Here is an 18597-nt window from a genome sequence, read left to right on the forward strand (position 1 = left end):
TGTCAAGTGGAGATTTATGCTTTCATCATCGAACCTTCCCTTTCGGGAATGGGGACAAAAGTAGGTGTCTACACATTACGTGATTGTTATTGATGTGAAATATATTATGTGAACTTGGTGGATTCATATTTGCTTTGGTGAACAATTATTGATTTATTATGAATTATTATTATGTGAATGATTATTATGGGAATTATTGATTTATCGATTGAACAAACAAGTTGGGACTATTGTGAGTATGGATTTCATTGTCAATCATGTGTTCAATATTTATGCATGTAGGGTTTGTTTTACATGCAAGGGATGAATTACTTATTGATTATGCTATTGTATTGGATGTCTAGCATAAAATTGAGTCAATTATTCGTACCTCGTTATACTATTTATTTTACCACATGTGAAGGGTTAGCTCATGTAAGCCACCGCACATGTAGGGTTCAGTTGGGAATATTTTATATGAAATGAATTAGGATTTGTCGTGCAAGGGCACAACCCTCATGTTAATAGGCATGATGTGGAATCTCACCTTTTGTGAGAAGGAACTTGGTAGTAATCGCAATACTTCTTGATGATTGATCACAAGTCCTAAAGAATTAAAATGAGATTGTTTGGTTGTCGTTTATTAATTGTATGTATGTATGTGAGTTCGAGTCTCGAGTTCACCATTAATAAAATATTAATAAACGTAAAGTGCAACCGGAACAAGCTTCAAAACTCTTGGAACGTATATACCTTGAGTATGAACAATGGGGGGAGACTTGCCGGAAAGCTTGATCTCCTACTAATGATACAAGACGTTGTTTCATTTAATTTATGCGTTGGAATTCCGTCGGTATGGCCCGACACTCGGTATGGTCCGATTTTCGTTATATTATTTATTATGGTGTTTGGTGGGCTCCCAACACCCTTCCTTTATGGAATATTCTTTTGGCTCGTTCGAAGCTTATCCTAATTAAATTGTGAGTCAAGAGTCGAGTCAAAGTCGAGTCTTGTATTCATGATTTACTTGTTATCTATTAAATGGCTTTTGCATGTTGATTAGTACTTTAGCGAGCGATGCATGTTTATAGTTTTATTTCACTCTAGCCTTGTAAGTACTCAACTTTTGCTGACTACGTGCTTTGTGTCTTATGGTCATGGCCTTCGCCTTAATGACCCTATGATGATACATCATTTGCACTTGCATTGTTGGGGAATAGATTAATTTAGCAGGTTGGTATATCAAACACTGCGACAGAAATTGCATTAGCGCTTAATAATGCATTTAACAGCGCTTCTTGAAGCGCTGTTGATGGCTTCGCTATTAAAAGTAAAAGGTACATTTAATAGCGCTTTTCAAAAGCGCTGTCATATGTAATATCTAGGATAATTCAAATGTTTCTTTCATAGCACATTATAAACGCTATTAAATAAACGCTATTGAAGATTTGGCGCCATCTTTCAAATTATTTTCTAATAGCGGATGTTATGAAGCGCTATTAAAGTTATTTTTTTTAATATAATATTTATACCTGAAAAATATTTCATTTTTTTAAATAACACCATATATTGAAAAATAGTAAATAGTTAAAAATTAATATCCATACCTCAATTAAAAAAAAAATTACATTGTCACCCTAATAAAACCGATTACATAGATCTAAACTAAAACTAAAACTAAAAATTAAACTACGTCGTAGAATACATTAATCAATACTTCAATAGAGTCTTATGTTTGTTATTTCCTTCAACATAACCTAACGATTATACAATTGTTGAACAACATAGCGCACCCAATCGGTTCTTACTTCGTCAATCTGCTCTTTGTCATAACTTGAAAACTGACAATCTGAAAAGTACTGCGAAACAATGATGTATAAGAATTCATACATATATAGAAGGAAAAAAACCCGAAAGAATTAATATTACCATAAATATTAACATTAAGTGCAATACATGAAGAAAAAAAATGAATTTCACATTTTGGAAGTTAGTATTTGTGGATTAGTATTACCATAAACATAAAGTGCCATACATGAAGAAAAAAATAATGACCTTATCAAAATATAGAAACATGCATTCAGATGGAAGTATGGAACTGCCATGCCCAAAAGAATGAGAAAACCACAAAAGCAGGAAAAGAGGAAAAGAAGAAGAAAAAAAGCAACAAAAAATCTAACTCCAAATCTCTTTTAACTATTAAGTTCAGGTTTCAGTCTGCAAAGCAATCAAGTAACACTTGTATATGACAACTTTTCCTGTAGGCCCTGCTTATATTTCTTGAGCTAGTGTGTGGTACAAGTTGAAAATATAAGAACGAGTGCTTTGGAAGAAGTATATGACCTTACACTAAAAAGTTACACAAGTATTATGTTCTACACCTTTATGTATCGAAAGCATAAAATATTTATGTATGAATTCACAAGCGGAAGTCCAAGAACAATTCTTATTTTCTTGTTCATGGAGATGTGAACCATGCCACTTGGAAAATTCATCCCAACCCAATATTTCCATATGCCCTTTAAACACTTCAAATAGACCAGAACTGATACAGATCCCAAAAGTAGCTCAATCCACTTCTGTAACCGCACATTGTTCCCGGTTCCCAGAGAGATATATTACAGGGGCTGGCTGCATACCACATGCTTAGATGAAGAGGTTTATGGAGCTTGGACACGTACCTTGTGTTGGAAACAATCTACTGAGTCCGAGTAACATAGGATCAAGGCTATTGATTTTGGCCGTTGCAGAGATAGATGTGTGATAGTCAACAACAGTTCATGTGAGTTTACGACCCTTAAGACTCTGCCATTAACTGCCATAGGCTAATTGGTAAAGGCCTAAAGTCAAGAGCAAGCAATCTCAATAAAAGTTCCTATAAATGCTGATGACAATGGAGTAACAACCTGGATTCTTTGTCTCTTGTCAGTGACTTAGTCAACTCACTACCCTCAAACTCTTTTGTAGAGACACTTCAAGTCAAGCAGGGAAAAGAATTTTGGTAAGTCAACTAACTAACATAAACTCTTGTCACTGCAATCTATGGCAAAACGCCACAGCTAACCATCATTTTCCTTTTCTAAGCTAATCCATTGCTCGCCTGACCACTTTATTATAACATTCTTGGATTTCAGAAACTACTGTCAGCTACATGTGTGAATACTAGAATATTTGAACTTCTGGATTTATCTTTTCCTAGCCTCTCTATTCTAAAGAAAAAGTTCTTATTTGATTCTCTTGGATTGTCAGATAAAACTCACAACAGCAGGAAAAGAAACGAGCAATAAAAAACTTTACTTCGTATAAAATAAAGCTTTCATTAAGCCCTTAACTTCCTGGTTAGCTTACAAATGTGAATGAATAAAACGCCCAATTCAATAGTGTTTTGATTGAAAAATAACTCCCAATTTAAAACGCTACAGAATAATCATATCAATTCAATAACTCTTAGATGAAAAAACGCCCAATTCAATCATGTATATGAATCAATAATTTTTTATGAAAAATCGCCCAATTTAATCATATCAAGTCAATAATTTTTAAATAAAATGCCTAATCCCTATTTAATCATATGAATTCAATTTTGCCGAAGTTTCACGAATCAAAGAAATTCTTTACCTTTTTTTCCTGTGTTCGCTTTTCTACCTGATAAAATTTTGAAGATTGTTACTTTTCAGAAAGTTGATATGAGGATCCACAAGATATTGAAGATTTGAAGAGATTGCTAAGTGGCTATTTTTAAGATATTTAAAGCTATATGTATTTCCTTCATGTTGTCAACACAAAAATAACAGAGCCATAATAATCATTAAGATAGAGACTCGCATTTTCAGCTCTTAAATTGTCCTAGCCTTATATTTAGAAAATCAAAGGAAGATGCATTACTAACTACTCCCTCCGTCTCTTTTTGTTTTTTACGTTTGACATTTTTCACGCGATTTAACGACTATTTAATGTGCATTGAGATTCCTCTACTTTTTTATTTAAACAAGAAAAATTACGTTTATTTATAATGTTTTCACTTTTATCAAAAATTTGACATTGGGAAAATGAGAAATATTTAATGTCCAATGAATTTAATTGGTTAAAATAATATTAGGGCACAAATTTTGATAGAATATTAATGCATTATATGATAATATAAAAGGAAATGTAAAGAACAAAATGAAACACCCAAAATGGAATACGTAAAAAACAAAAAGAGACGGAGGGAGTATTTTTTTTGGCTATGATGTAAGTAATAGAAACCACTACATATAACTCACATACATACCTCTTCCAGGCTTATTTAACTGGTGGTTTACCTGATGTGAGTTTGCTGAGACAAACACAACATGGAGTACACATTCCTGAATGGTTCTTCCACTGCCCTTGTTTAACTAGATCAATACTGATAATCAGAATTTCAGAGAGATCAGGCATGGGAACAATGTTTTGGCCTAAACAAATTAAAAGAACGCTATTAAAGGACATATTTGTAGTAGTGATATATATATATATATATATATAGAGAGAGAGAGAGAGAGAGAGAGAGAGAAGGGAAAAAGTTAAATACGAAAGAACAGAGGCATAAGCAACAAAGAAACACCCAGCCTGTGCAAAGAAGCGCAACAACATAAGCAGCAACACCCAGCCTGTGCAGAGAAGCTGCACCTAGCTTGAACCTAGCAGAAACAAGCAGCTGAACAGCAGATCAGCCTGCAAAGACACCAGTAGCTAGCAGAACAGCAGAATAGAGGCACACACCTGAAGAGCAAACAAACTGCACACAGTAAAAAGCAACCAGCAGCACTAACACTACAGAAAAGATTAACGAGTACAGAAAGTCTGCAGTTTTTCCTTCTGTAAAATTTTGATATGAGAGGTGATCTTAATCGTCTGAAAACATTTCTGGAATCTCCATTGGTTTCTTTCCTTCCAAATCTTATATACTGTAAGACTGAGGGACATTTTGTACAGAAAAAAAAAGCACCATTGCGAAACTCAACCGTTATCATTTTATTAGGCATAACAAAATTGACGTGAACAGGAACTTAATGCATCAAATTTCGTTTGGACTATAGTGTAAGAACAAATGAAAGTAGCTAATCTAAACGTCCATTCTAGAATCTGTCAAGGCTTCATCCATTCATGCCAAAAACAGCAATACTCATTAAGTCCCTTTGACTAGTTGAGGTAATATCAATAAAATTATGAAATAGTTACATCATGACCTCATGGGGTTTCTGAAATATGATTTTCGGTCATTACTTGTACTCATGACTCCAATTTCATTCATTAGATCTAATGGAATTGAAATGTTATATTTGTTCCTTATAGTCATTACTACTGTTTCGATCACGAGGCACAAGAGAAATGCGATATTTGGTTATCACTAGTACTCGTTAGTCATTACTGCTATTTCATTAATCAGGTCTAACAGAAATGCAATTCTTTTTGTCAATGACAATCACATTATCAAAACTACAGGACGTGTATTTGGAGTAAAATAGAAAATTGGACATACACACTAGAGAACTATAATCTTCAATATGTTTTTCCAGGAAATGATTCTAGTCTTTCACTACAGTAGTCCTTTAAACAGTAAATAATTTGTGTGAAATCAGTTTAATTTTTCGATTAACAAACAATTATTCTATTTCTCAATCAATTCGCAAACTCAAAAAATTAATCAAGTGCACAAAATCTAAGATTAAACAACGAAATTGTAATCAAATTTCAATTCCAACAGAATTGACTCTTCTAAATCAATATGCAACCAAAATCAAGCACACGAGCATTCAATTTAAAAACTTCAAATGAAAAATCAACGAAAATAAAATTTGAAACCTCAATCGCATATGCAAAATTGGGAGAGAGAAAGGGAGAGTAAACAAAAATCCACAGTTGTATATATCGACAGAAACAGATTCCTTTGACGCCATTTTCGAGCTTAGCCTTCTTATGCGCTACAATGAAGGTTGATTCTAAGTAATTCAGCCGCCCATTCTTAAAATGAAAAACCAGAACCCAATACTCATAACCTAACAATTTAGAGGACGAACCCTAAAACCCAAAATTAGTCAATCGTAATTGAATACAAAACTCCTTCCCCATAAAAACCAATTCAATCAAATGAATTTACAATAAACCCACTCTAAAAATGCATAATTAATTAAAAAAGACCCAAATTTTGCAAATAGATAGAGAAGTGTACCTTCAAACTCGATTTCGCACTCTTTCTGTGACAAGGGAAGCGCCGCCTTGTGAAGGGTTTCGGGTGACTGAGTTTCGCCGCTCTGATTGTGGACTTGTGGTTGTGTGATCAAGAGTCTTGAGACTTGAAAGTGAGAAGCAAAGGTTATTATGACTTTATGAGTAGAAGATAAGAAGGGAAGAAACGAGAAACTTTGCCGCTGAGCGGTTGTTTCCCATAGGGTTTTTCAGTTTTTAGTTTTTATTAATTAATTAATTTATTTATTTTTCTTTTAGGTTTTAATAGCGGTTTAACATGGAGCCCTATAATAAGTTGTGCATATGATAGCGGTTATAAAATAAGCGCTATAATATGTTGAAAATAATACATTTAATAGCAGAAGAGGTAAAAGCGCTATTAAAAAAACGCTTTAAAATGACATTTCTGTAGTAGTGAAAGAACGATCGAAATCATGTAGCTTGGGATGATTGAGAGAGTTGCATTCTTTCGTGCTTTAAAACTATTTTAAATTATACTTTATTCATAATTTGGGTTTGTTGGATTTTTAATACTTTGGTTTTTGGGCCGTTATGGTTCCAACTTGTAGGAGGCCTCAATAATTATTATTTATGTTTGGTTTAAAAGTTAGTTGACATTAATTTCCGCTGGGTAATTCTGGTAATAGCCTAAACCGTTATCACGGTGGCGGTAATACTTTAGTAATTCCTTTATTTTCAGTTGAAAATGGGTTTTTAAAAGCAAGGAATTATTAGGGTGTTACATTCTTGTATTCTTGCATTCTTGTATTCGTGTATTCTTGAATTTTGTATACCTGGATCTTTGTATGTGTGCTTGTAGGCAGGAGATCGACCCGGAGGATATTCCCTATGCTGACAGGGTTCTCCGCTATGTGGACTCGGATGGGGAGCAGGTGGAGGTTAATGTTCCGATGGCCTCTTCTCCAGATCGGTAGGCGACCGATGCCCTTTCGGAGTACTATGCAGCTGTAAGTGCCTTTGTATTTTCTTGAAATTGGTTGCAATCTTGTATCTGGAAATTGATTTTGATTTTTTTTTTATGCAAGCGCCTCGGGCGAGAGTGCGTCGTTGGATGCTTTTTGATTGACTCTTTGAAGAAGAAGACTTTTTCATGCATAGGAGACATCTAGATGATAATCAAAAGCCTTGTATATATTCAACCCCAACGTCGTCTGAACCCCATTATGCAAGATGTTGTGAAAGCTTAAGTCATGAAATATCTTGATGCTGTTATTGTATATGCCGTGTCTGATTCTAAATGGGGGAGTCCTGTTCAGGTAGTCCCAAAGAAAGGGGGGACAACTGTTTTGGGAAAATTCTACTTAGGGACGAACTTGCCTTGATGATGGTGCTAACGATCGATCGAGCTAGATAATTTAGAGTAACGAGAGCAAGTTGTAATAGCATGGAATAATAGTATTGTTATTGCTTAGAATTCGTATATGTAAACTGAGAAAGTTAAGCCATTTTATAGGCCTTCGTAACAAGAACGTAACGTTTGTGCTTAATTGCACATATTTGAATAATAAATGCGTAATGAAAGCCGGCTCCATCAACGGTTTGTAACGGCTGTCTGGATCCCAGCCGTTGAGGGTGAGTCTGAAAGGTGCTACCATACGTCCCGCTGGCAGCCACGTAGGCACAGTTTTCCACGTCTGTCCACGTCAGCAAGAGGGTATTTTCCCCCCTAACAATTGTCCCCAAACCCATTTAATTCTAATTTATTCCGGGAAGTTCAAAAGGAGCAATGGGTTTTCACGGAAGAAAGGGTGGAAACTGCCCCTTGATCCTCCCAACACTGACGGCGTTAGAGTAATGATGATTTTGCTTTGGAAAGATCAACCGCTCAACTGCGCCAATAAATAGACTTGTCCGTCCAACCACCCCTACTCACTTCTGCACTCTCTCTCTTCTCTTTCCCAGAAAAAGCAACTGGCGCCCTTTCTCTCTCCTTTCCTCAGGTAACCGCTTCGCTTCCATCTTCTTTCCTTCTCTTTTCTTTCTTCAATTCCTTCTATGTCGCAACGAATGGGGACGAAATCCACCCGCGCGAAGAACAAGAAGGTAGTGGTGGAGTGCGATCTGGTCGAGGGGCCAATTTTCAGTCCCACCCACATGCTGGACAAGAAGAATGCTCGGCCGACCACTTGGGGGAAACAAGATGTGGAGGCGCTCAGGGAAGAGTCTGGCTTCCCTCCGTCGGCGGTAATTCGGTTGCCGCAGCCCGATGAGCGGGCCGATTGGACATCGGACGGCTGGGTGTTCTTTTATGAGTACCCCTTCAGAATTGGGTATACTTACCCTTTCTCGCCACTGGTGCGGGGAGTTTTGAAGGCCTTGACGGTGCCGCCGGTGCAGTTGATGCCGCAAGTTTGGAGAGTGATGCGCCTGGTCGACCATTTGGTCGGCCAACTGGACATGGAGTTCCGGGTTGAAGACCTGGTTTACAACTACAAAGTCCAGAACTACGGTGCTGGAAGGTACTTGCTGCATGTCAAGGACGACAGGGAGGCTCTTCTTGGTGCGGACAAGTCGAACGACCGCGGGTGGATGGGTCGGTTCTTTTTTGTGGAGTTGGCTAGTTTAGGGCCCGACTCCGACTTCTTGACGGGGGAGTGGATGGCCAGAGGTATTTTGTTTGTTTTTTGTGTTTTTTGGGATTGTTGATTTGACTTTGTCTCACTTTCCTGTTTTTGTAGGTGCATCCTTCGACACGGTTGGAGTCGGTGCCGAGGCTGTAGAAAAAACTGCCGTGCTGTTGGGAGTCCCTCTAAAGGACAGAGCTTTTATTGGCATCAAGTTCGAACGTGAAGAACCTTCTCAAGAAGAAGAGATCTCTAAACCTGCCAATATGTCGACATCAACAGGTAAACATGTGTTAGGGTTAGTGTACGACTTTGGGTTCGTTGCCCTTTTCAAAACAAATATATAAATTACAACTTTTGTGACGACATTGTGTCGTCAGAAATGCTTTCTACAGGAACTGGCCCGTCGACACGCTCTGGCAAGGCTCCCTCTGCGGACGCGTTGCTGAGAAAAAGGTTGGAGGCACTGGGGAGTGTGTCTCGACCTAAACCCATCATTGTGCTGTCACCTCCGAGGCCGCCAAAGGCTTCCATCGACGCCACGATGACCGGGGAGACTGGTTCATCCATGCCTGCTGAGAAAAAGCTACCGCCTCCCTCTCGGAAGAGGAAGCTTGCAGTGGAGTTTCCTGACGACTACGGGTCGGCAGATGCGCCACGAGTCCAGCTTTGGCCTGAGGTCGACCGTCTGTGGATGTCGTCCAACCGAGAGCGCCAAGAGTCCCTGTCCCCAGTTGCTGCAACTGTCGAGAGCGTCTCGGATGCATGGAGGGTATATTTTGCTTGCTTACTCTTTGTCTCCTTATTTTGTTGCATGCCATCATCGTCTCGTCACCTACTGACTTAGAATTTTTCTTTTCCTGTTTAAATAGGCCCTGCAATCTGCTTTAGCTACACGCCATCATGTCATAACGTTAGAGGATCAAATAGTAAAACTGAAAAATGACATGAAGAAAGCAAAGCAGGAAGCTGGTCGCCTTGGCGGCGTGGCCAAGGAGGCGATGGGCAGAGCTGAGGCGCTGCAGGTGGCGCAAGAAAAGGGGGCTGCTGAGATTGCAACGCTAAATGCCGAGAAGGGGACGTTGGTTGCTGAGGTCGACGAGCTGAAGACGTCTCTCTCCAAAGTCAAGGCGACGATTTTCGAGTGTGTCGGTTACTACACTTGGAAGATGAAGGCTGAGATGATGGAGGACTTCAAGGCGGGAAAACATGTGAGTTGGACTCCTGACGAAGATATTGCTTAGTTCAACGCTGCATTCCCCGAGGACTATATCCCCCCTGGTGCCGTTAGCGATGAAGAAGACGTTGAGGAGGGTGCAACAGCAACCAGCCCCAATGTCGAGACGGCGGCGGCACCAGGCGATGGCGAACAAGGGGAGAATGCAGGTCCAGCAGGTCCTCAGGAGTAGCTCTGTCCCCCCTCCTTAAAAATTTCAATGGTGTTTGCTTTAAACAATGGTTTGTTTTAAACAATATTTGTGTGTATGGCCTTTGAGGAGGTCAGAAAAGATATTGTGGCTGTGTTTCGCCTTAATGGAGGCATTCTTTTGGGTGTCTTTAGGCTTGTCCAAGGGGGCAAGCCATGTAAATATTTATGGACTTTTAGTTTTCAAGTTGTGTTTGTGTGAATGCTTGTGTTTGGAAAAAATGCGTTTGGTTTTGTGTTTTGTTTTGCAGGTTGGGCACATACCTCGAGTTTGACTTTGGCGACGCCTCCAGCCTGTCAGAGGAGATGCTGCAAAATGTATACTGTAGCAAAAATGTAGATATGTATTCCACTGTGTATGTAATGTACATTGTAGTGTACCAGGCGTTTTTGTAATGGCCTAAATTATGTTTTGTAGTTTGTAAAATTGTAATATGTAATGTATACAAGCATGTTTGAAAAAAATTGACAATGTTTTCTTGCACTTTGTTTCCTTGGACATGTGTGTAAAATCTCGAGTTTTTGCTTTCCTGTATTTTGTGTTGTACACTTCAATCCATCCACCCTCTCCTTGTCGAATCCATCATCATGTGGGCATCATACTGTCAACATAGCAGAGCGTGAGGGTTGGCCATTGGTGGAGCCAACGACCCTACGATGCTTAAGTCAGTATAGAGCGACATGAAATGAAATTACGACAAGGAGAGGAAAGGAAAGAAAGGTTAAAGAACTATAATCTTCAATATGTTTTTCCAGGAAATGATTCTAGTCTTTCACTACAGTAGTCCTTTAAACCGTAAATAATTTGTGTGAAATCAGTTTAATTTTTTCGATTAACAAACAATTATTCTATTTCTCAATCAATTCGCAAACTCAAAAAATTAATCAAGTGCACAAAATCTAAGATTAAACAACGAAATTGTAATCAAATTTCAATTCCAACAAAATTGACTCTTCCAAATCAATATGCAACCAAAATCAAGCACACGAGCATTCAATTTAAAAACTTCAAATGAAAAATCAACGAAAATAAAATTTGAAACCTCAATCGCATATGCAAAATTGGGAGAGAGAAAGGAAGAGTAAACAAAAATCCACAGTTGTATATATCGACAGAAACAAATTCCTTTGACGCCATTTTCGAGCTTAGCCTTCTTGTGCGCTACAATGAAGGTTGATTCTAAGTAATTCAGCCGCCCATTCTTAAAATGAAAAACCAGAACCCAATAATCATAACCTAACAATTTAGAGGAAGATCCCTAAAACCCAAAATTAGTCAATCGTAATTGAATACAAAACTCCTTCCCCATAAAAACCAATTCAATCAAATGAATTTACAATAAACCCACTCTAAAAATGCATAATTAATTAAAAAAGACCCAAATTTCGCAAATAGATAGAGAAGTGTACCTTCAAACTCGATTTCGCACTCTTTCTGTGACAAAGGAAGCGCCGCCTTGTGAAGGGTTTCGGGTGATTGAGTTTCGCCGCTCTGATTGTGGACTTGTGGTTGTGTGATCAAGAGTCTTGAGACTTGAAAGTGAGAAGCAAAGGTTATTATGACTTTATGAGTAGAAGATAAGAAGGGAATAAACGAGAAACTTTGCCGCTGAGCGGTTGTTTCCCATAGGGTTTTTTAGTTTTTAGTTTTTATTAATTAATTAATTAATTTATTTTTCTTTTAGGTTTTAATAGCGGTTTAATATGGAGCCCTATAATAAGTTGTGCATATGACAGCGGTTATAAAATAAGCGCTATAATATGTTGAAAATAATACATTTAATAGCAGAAGAGGTAAAAGCGCTATTAAAAAAACGCTATAAAATGACATTTCTGTAGTAGTGAAAGTACGATCGAAATCATGTAGCTTGGGATGATTGAGAGAGTTGCATTCTTTCGTGCTTTAAAACTATTTTAAATTATACTTTATTCATAATTTGGGTTTGTTGGATTTTTAATACTTTGGTTTTTGGGCCGTTATGGTTCCAACTTGTAGGAGGCCTCAATAATTATTATTTATGTTTGGTTTAAAAGTTAGTTGACATTAATTTCCGCTGGGTAATTCTGGTAATAGCCTTAACCGTTATCACGGTGGCGGTAATACTTTAGTAATTCCTTTATTTTCAGTTGAAAATGGGTTTTTAAAAGCAAGGAATTATTAGGGTGTTACATTCTTGTATTCTTGCATTCTTGTATTCGTGTATTCTTGAATTTTGTATACCTGGATCTTTGTATGTGTGCTTGTAGGCAGGAGATCGACCCGGAGGATGTTCCCTATGCTGACAGGGTTCTCCGCTATGTGGACTCGGATGGGGAGCAGGTGGAGGTTAATGTTCCGATGGCCTCTTCTCCAGATCGGAAGGCGACCGATGCCCTTTCGGAGTACTATGCAGCTGCAAGTGCCTTTGTATTTTCTTGAAATTGGTTGCAATCTTGTATCTGGAAATTGATTTTGATTTTTTTATGCAAGCGCCTCGGGCGAGAGTGCGTCGTTGGATGCTTTTGATTGACTCTTTGAAGAAGAAGACTTTTTCATGCATAGGAGACATCTAGATGATAATCAAAAGCCTTGTATATATTCAACCCCAACGTCGTCTGAACCCCATTATGCAAGATGTTGTGAAAGCTTAAGTCATGAAATATCTTGATGCTGTTATTGTATATGCCGTGTCTGATTCTAAATGCGGGAGTCCTGTTCAGGTAGTCCCAAAGAAAGGGGGGACAACTGTTTTGGGAAAATTCTACTTAGGGACGAACTTGCCTTGATGATGGTGCTAACGATCGATCGAGCTAGATAATTTAGAGTAACGAGAGCAAGTTGTAATAGCATGGAATAATAGTATTGTTATTGCTTAGAATTCGTATATGTAAACTGAGAAAGTTAAGCCATTTTATAGGCGTTCGTAACAAGAACGTAAAGTTTGTGCTTAATTGCACATATTTGAATAATAAATGCGTAATGAAAGCCGGCTCCATCAACGGTTTGTAACGGTTGTCTTGATCCCAGCCGTTGAGGGTGAGTCTGAAAGGTGCTACCATACGTCCCGCTGGAAGCCACGTAGGCACTGTTTTCCACGTCTGTCCACGTCACCAAGAGGGTATTTTCCCCCCTAACAATTGTCCCCAAACCCATTTTGAATTTATTCCGAGAAGTTCAAAAGGAGCAATGGGTTTTCACGGAAGAAAGGGTGGAAACTGCCCCTTGATCCTCCCAACACTGACGGCGTTAAAGTAATGATGATTTTGCTTTGGAAAGATCAACCGCTCAACTGCGCCAATAAATAGACTTGTCCGTCCAACCACCCCTACTCACTTCTGCAATCTCTCTCTTCTCTTTCCCAGAATAAGCAACTGGCGCCCTTTCTCTCTCCTTTCCTCAGGTAACCGCTTTGCTTCCATCTTCTTTCCTTATCTTTTCTTTCTTCAATTCCTTCTATGTCGCAACGAATGGGGACGAAATCCACCCGCGCGAAGAACAAGAAGGTAGTGGTGGAGTGCGATCTGGTCGAGGGGCCAATTTTCAGTCCCACCCACATGCTGGACAAGAAGAATGCTCGGCCGACCACTTGGGGGAAACAAGATGTGGAGGCGCTCAGGGAAGAGTGTGGCTTCCCTCCGTCGGCGGTAATTCGGTTGCCGCAGCCCGATGAGCGGGCCGATTGGACATCGGACGGCTGGGTGTGCTTTTATGAGTACCCCTTCAGAATTGGGTATACTTACCCTTTCTCGCCACTGGTGCGGGGAGTTTTGAAGGCCTTGGCGGTGCCGCCGGCGCAGTTGATGCCGCAAGTTTGGAGAGTGATGCGCCTGGTCGACCATTTGGCCGACTAACTGGACATGGAGTTCCAGGTTGAAGACCTGGTTTACACCTACAAAGTCCAGAACTACGGTGCTGGAAGGTACTTGCTGCATGTCAAGGACGACAGGGAGGCTCTTCTTGGTGCGGACAAGTCGAACGATCGCGGGTGGATGGGTCGGTTCTTTTTTGTGGAGTTGGCTAGTTTAGGGCCCGACTCCGACTTCTTGACGGGGGAGTGGATGGCCAGAGGTATTTTGTTTGTTTTTTGTGTTTTTTGGGATTGTTGATTTGACTTTGTCTCACTTTCCTGTTTTTGTAGGTGCATCCTTCGACACGGTTGGAGTCGGTGCCGAGGCTGTAGAAAAAACTGCCGTGCTGTTGGGAGTCCCTCTAAAGGACAGAGCTTTTATTGGCATCAAGTTCGAACGTGAAGAACCTTCTCAAGAAGAAGAGATCTCTAAACCTACGAATATGTCGACATCAACAGGTAAACATGTGTTAGGGTTAGATTACGACTTTGGGTTCGTTGCCCTTTTCAAAACAAATATATAAATTACAACTTTTGTGACGACATTGTGTCGTCGGAAATGCTTTCTACAGGAACTGGCCCGTCGACATGCTCTGGCAAGGCTCCCTCTACGGACGCGTTGCTGAGAAAAAGGTTGGAGGCACTGGGGAGTGTGTCTCGACCTAAACCCATCACTGTGCTGTCACATCCGAGGCCGCCAAAGGCTTCCATCGACGCCACGATGACCGGGGAGACTGGTTCGTCCATGCCTGCTGAGAAAAAGCTACCGCCTCCCTCTCGGAAGAGGAAGCTTGCAGTGGAGTTTCCTGACGACTACGGGTCGGCAGATGCCACGAGTCCAGCTTTGGCCTGAGGTCGACCGTCTGTGGATGTCGTCCAGCCGAGAGCGCCAAGAGTCCCTGTCCCCAGTTACTGCAACTATCGAGAGCGTCTCGGATGCATGGAGGGTATGTTTTTCTTGCTTACTCTTTGTCTCCTTATTTTGTTGCATGCCATCATCGTCTCGTCACCCACTGACTTAGAATTTTTCTTTTCCTGTTTAAATAGGCCTTGCAATCTGCTTTAGCTACACGCCATCATGTCATATCGTTAGAGGATCAAATAGTAAAACTGAAAAACGACATGAAGAAAGCAAAGCAGGAAGCTGGTCGCCTTGGCGGCGTGGCCAAGGAGGCGATGGGCAGAGCTGAGGCGCTGCAGGTGGCGCAAGAAAAGGGGGCTGCTGAGATTGCAACGCTAAATGCCGAGAAGGAGACGTTGGTTGCTGAGGTCGACGAGCTGAAGACATCTCTCTCCAAAGTCAAGGCGAGGATTTTCGAGTGTGCCGGTTACTACACTTAGAAGATGAAGGCTGAGATGATGGAGGACTTCAAGGTGGGAAAAAATGTGAGTTGGACTCCTGACGAAGACATTGCTTAGTTCAACGCTGCATTCCCCGAGGACTATATCCCCCCTGGTGCCGTTAGCGATGAAGAAGACGTTGAGGAGGGTGCAACAGCAACCAGCCCCAATGCCGAGACGGCGACGGCACCAGCGATGGCGAACAAGGGGAGAATGCAGGTCCAGCAGGTCCTCAGGAGTAGCTTTGTCCCCCCTCCTTAAAAATTTCAATGGTGTTTGCTTTAAACAATGGTTTGTTTTAAACAATATTTGTGTGTATGGCCTTTGAGGAGGTCAAAAAAGATATTGTGGCTGTGTTTCGCCTTAATGGCGGCAGTCTTTTGGGTGTCTTTGGGCTTGTCCAAGGGGGCAAGCCATGTAAATATTTGTGGACTTTTAGTTTTCAAGTTGTGTTTGTGTGAATGCTTGTGTTTGGAAAAAATGCGTTTGGTTTTGTGTTTTGTTTTGCAGGTTGGGCACATACCTCGAGTTTGACTTTGGCGACGCCTCCAGCCTGTTAGAGGAGATGCTGCAAAATGTATACTGTAGCAAAAATGTAGATATATATTCCACTGTGTATGTAATGTACATTGTAGTGTACCAGGCATTTTTGTAATGGCCTAAATTGTGTTTTGTAGTTTGTAAAATTGTAATATGTAATGTATACAAGCATGTTTGAATAAAATTGACAATGTTTTCTTGCACTTTGTTTCCTTGGACATGTGTGTAAAATCTCGAGTTTTTGCTTTCCTGTATTCTGTGTTGTACACTTCAATCCATCCACCCTCTCCTTGTCGAATCCATCATCATGTGGGCATCATACTGTCAACATAGCAGAGCGTGAGGGTTGGACGTTGGTGGAGCCAACGACCCTACGATGCTTAAGTCAGTATAGAGCGTCATGAAATGAAATTACGACAAGGAGAGGAAAGGAAAGAAAGGTTAAAGAGAAATACTAGACGAAGTCGAGTTGTATGCTTATGTTTGCTACTCCTTCTAGATGTGCGTTCATACTGACATATTGTTGTAACCTGCTAAACGAGATGATGGCGTGAAGGCTGGCCGTTGGTGGGGCCAACGGCCCTCCGATGCCTAAGTTAGTAATGATAATAATACGAAAGAAGAAAGAACTAAAAGAGACAGAGACGAGGGACTTAACTTCTTTTGTAATTGCGTTTCATCATAGTAATGTCCGAGACGTTCTCAGGTTCGTAAGACGTCATGCGCACACCGTTTTGTTGGGGTGTCGACATAGCGGCGGTGGATTCCGAAGTTCCTGTGTGTTAGGAAAAAAACTAGAAAAAGAAAAGATTCAAGTGTTCAGGATTGGTACAATTTCAGGTGTGTTGCGTTCCAACTTCTTGGGATTGGTGTGCTGTCTCTGTCAACCAACTCGTACGCACCGTGACCTGTTCGTCTTACAATCTGGTAAGGACCTTCCCATGTCGGAGCCAACTTGCCATGTCGAGGATATTTCTTGTTTGGAAAGACTTTGCGCAGAACCCAATCTCCTTGCTGAAATACTCGAACTCTCACGTTCTTATTGTAGCTATTCGCGACTGCTTGTTGGTAGGATGCCATCCTGATCAATGCTGCTTCCCTGAGTTCGTCGACGGTATCAATGTCGTAGGCTAGGACTGAGTCAATCATTCCTGGTGCCATGAAACTGCTTCTTGCTGTGGGGAGCTCAACTTCGGGAGGGATGAATGCCTCGCAACCAAAGACTAGGGAGAAAGGAGTATGATTGTTCGTCGTCTTGGGTGTTGTCCTATCGGCCCAAAGGATCATAGGTAAATCGTCTGCCCATCTTCCTTTGGCGTCGTCGAGGCGCTTCTTGAGGTTGTTGATGATGATTTTGTTGCTTGACTCGGCTTTGCCATTTGCTTGAGGGTATCTCGGTGTTGAGGTATGCAAGCTGATGTTGTACCTGCTGCAAAATTCTTTGGTTTTGTTGCTGATGAACTGAGAACCGTTGTCACAGATGATCTCGGAAGGGATACCGAACCGACTAAGGACGTTTCGCTTTATGAATGAGATGACCTCAGTATCTCAAACTCGTTTAAGTGCTTCTGCTTCGATCCATTTGGAGAAGTAATCAGTCATTGCCAGCATGAAGACATGCTGCCCTGATGCTTGTGGTAAGGGTCCCACTATGTCCATCCCCCACTTCATGAAGGGCCAAGGGGACAGGATGGGGTGGAGCACTTCACAAGGTTGGTGAGAGATGGATGCGAGCCGCTGGCAAGAGTCACATTTCCTGGCAAAGGCTATTGCGTCTTTCTTCATGGTGGGCCAATAATATCCCATGGTAAGATTTTTGTAGGCTAAGCTTCTTCCTCCGGCGTGGTTTCCACACTCACCATCATGTATGTTGCATAATGTCGACTCGATCTCGTCGTGATCTAGGCATCTCAGGTACGGTCCTTCCACCGATTTTCTGAACAGTATCCCATGGATTAAGATGAATCTGGAGGCTTTCATACGGAAGGGTTTTTCGTGGGTGACTCCAGGTGGGATGGTATTGTGTTTTAGCCAGTGTATGTAGGGGTCGCGCCATGAAGGCACTTGAGTAGGTGGAAATTGTTCGGTGATGGGTAGGTTATCTTTGGTGATGGCTGGGTACATTAAGTGGACTACAGGGATGGAAGTGAGTTTAGGTTTGATATTTGAGCCGAGGTTGGCTAAGGCGTCGTCCTGGGTGTTCTGATCTCTTGGTATTTGCTGCAGGGTGCATGAGTCAAACTTGTTGACGAGCCTTTTTGCTATTTCCAAGTAAGCCTGCATCTTCGAGTCCTTTGCTGCATACGAACCGTTAATCTGACTGATAATCAATAATGAATTACAACGTACCTCGAGTCGGCGAATAATCATGTCGAGTGCTAGTGATAATCCCAGGATAAATGCTTCGTATTCCGCCTCGTTGTTGGTAGCTTTGAACTCGCAACAGACAGAATGTACTATGGTGTCCCCTTGTGGCGACTTTAGCACAATGCCTAGGCCTGTTCCCCGTATGTTGGAGGAGCCGTCAGTATGTAGAATGCATGTCGATGAGGATCCATCGTCGGTCAGTATGTTGATTTCTTGGTCGTCTTCGTGTTGGAGGCTTGGGCTGAAGTCAGCCACAAAATCTGCCAGAGCTTGCGACTTGATGGCTGTGCGAGGTTCATACCTGATGTCATAACAACCT

General features: G+C 40.9%; 1 long non-coding RNA gene across 1 annotated transcript; it reads right to left on the minus strand.

Annotated features, from left to right (window-relative positions):
- Positions 1–1563: 1563 nt before the first annotated feature.
- LOC130463986 (uncharacterized) lies at positions 1564–6396 on the minus strand. The gene is made up of 2 exons (XR_008924269.1): positions 6176–6396; positions 1564–4725 (listed from the first exon to the last, which is right to left on the minus strand). It is a non-coding gene; the product is annotated as an uncharacterized lncRNA (long non-coding RNA).
- Between the last annotated feature and the right edge of the window lie 12201 nt (positions 6397–18597).

The sequence above is a fragment of the Spinacia oleracea genome, chromosome 6 (genome assembly GCF_020520425.1).
Source record: "Spinacia oleracea cultivar Varoflay chromosome 6, BTI_SOV_V1, whole genome shotgun sequence".
In the NCBI taxonomy this organism is placed as follows: Eukaryota; Viridiplantae; Streptophyta; class Magnoliopsida; order Caryophyllales; family Amaranthaceae; genus Spinacia; species Spinacia oleracea.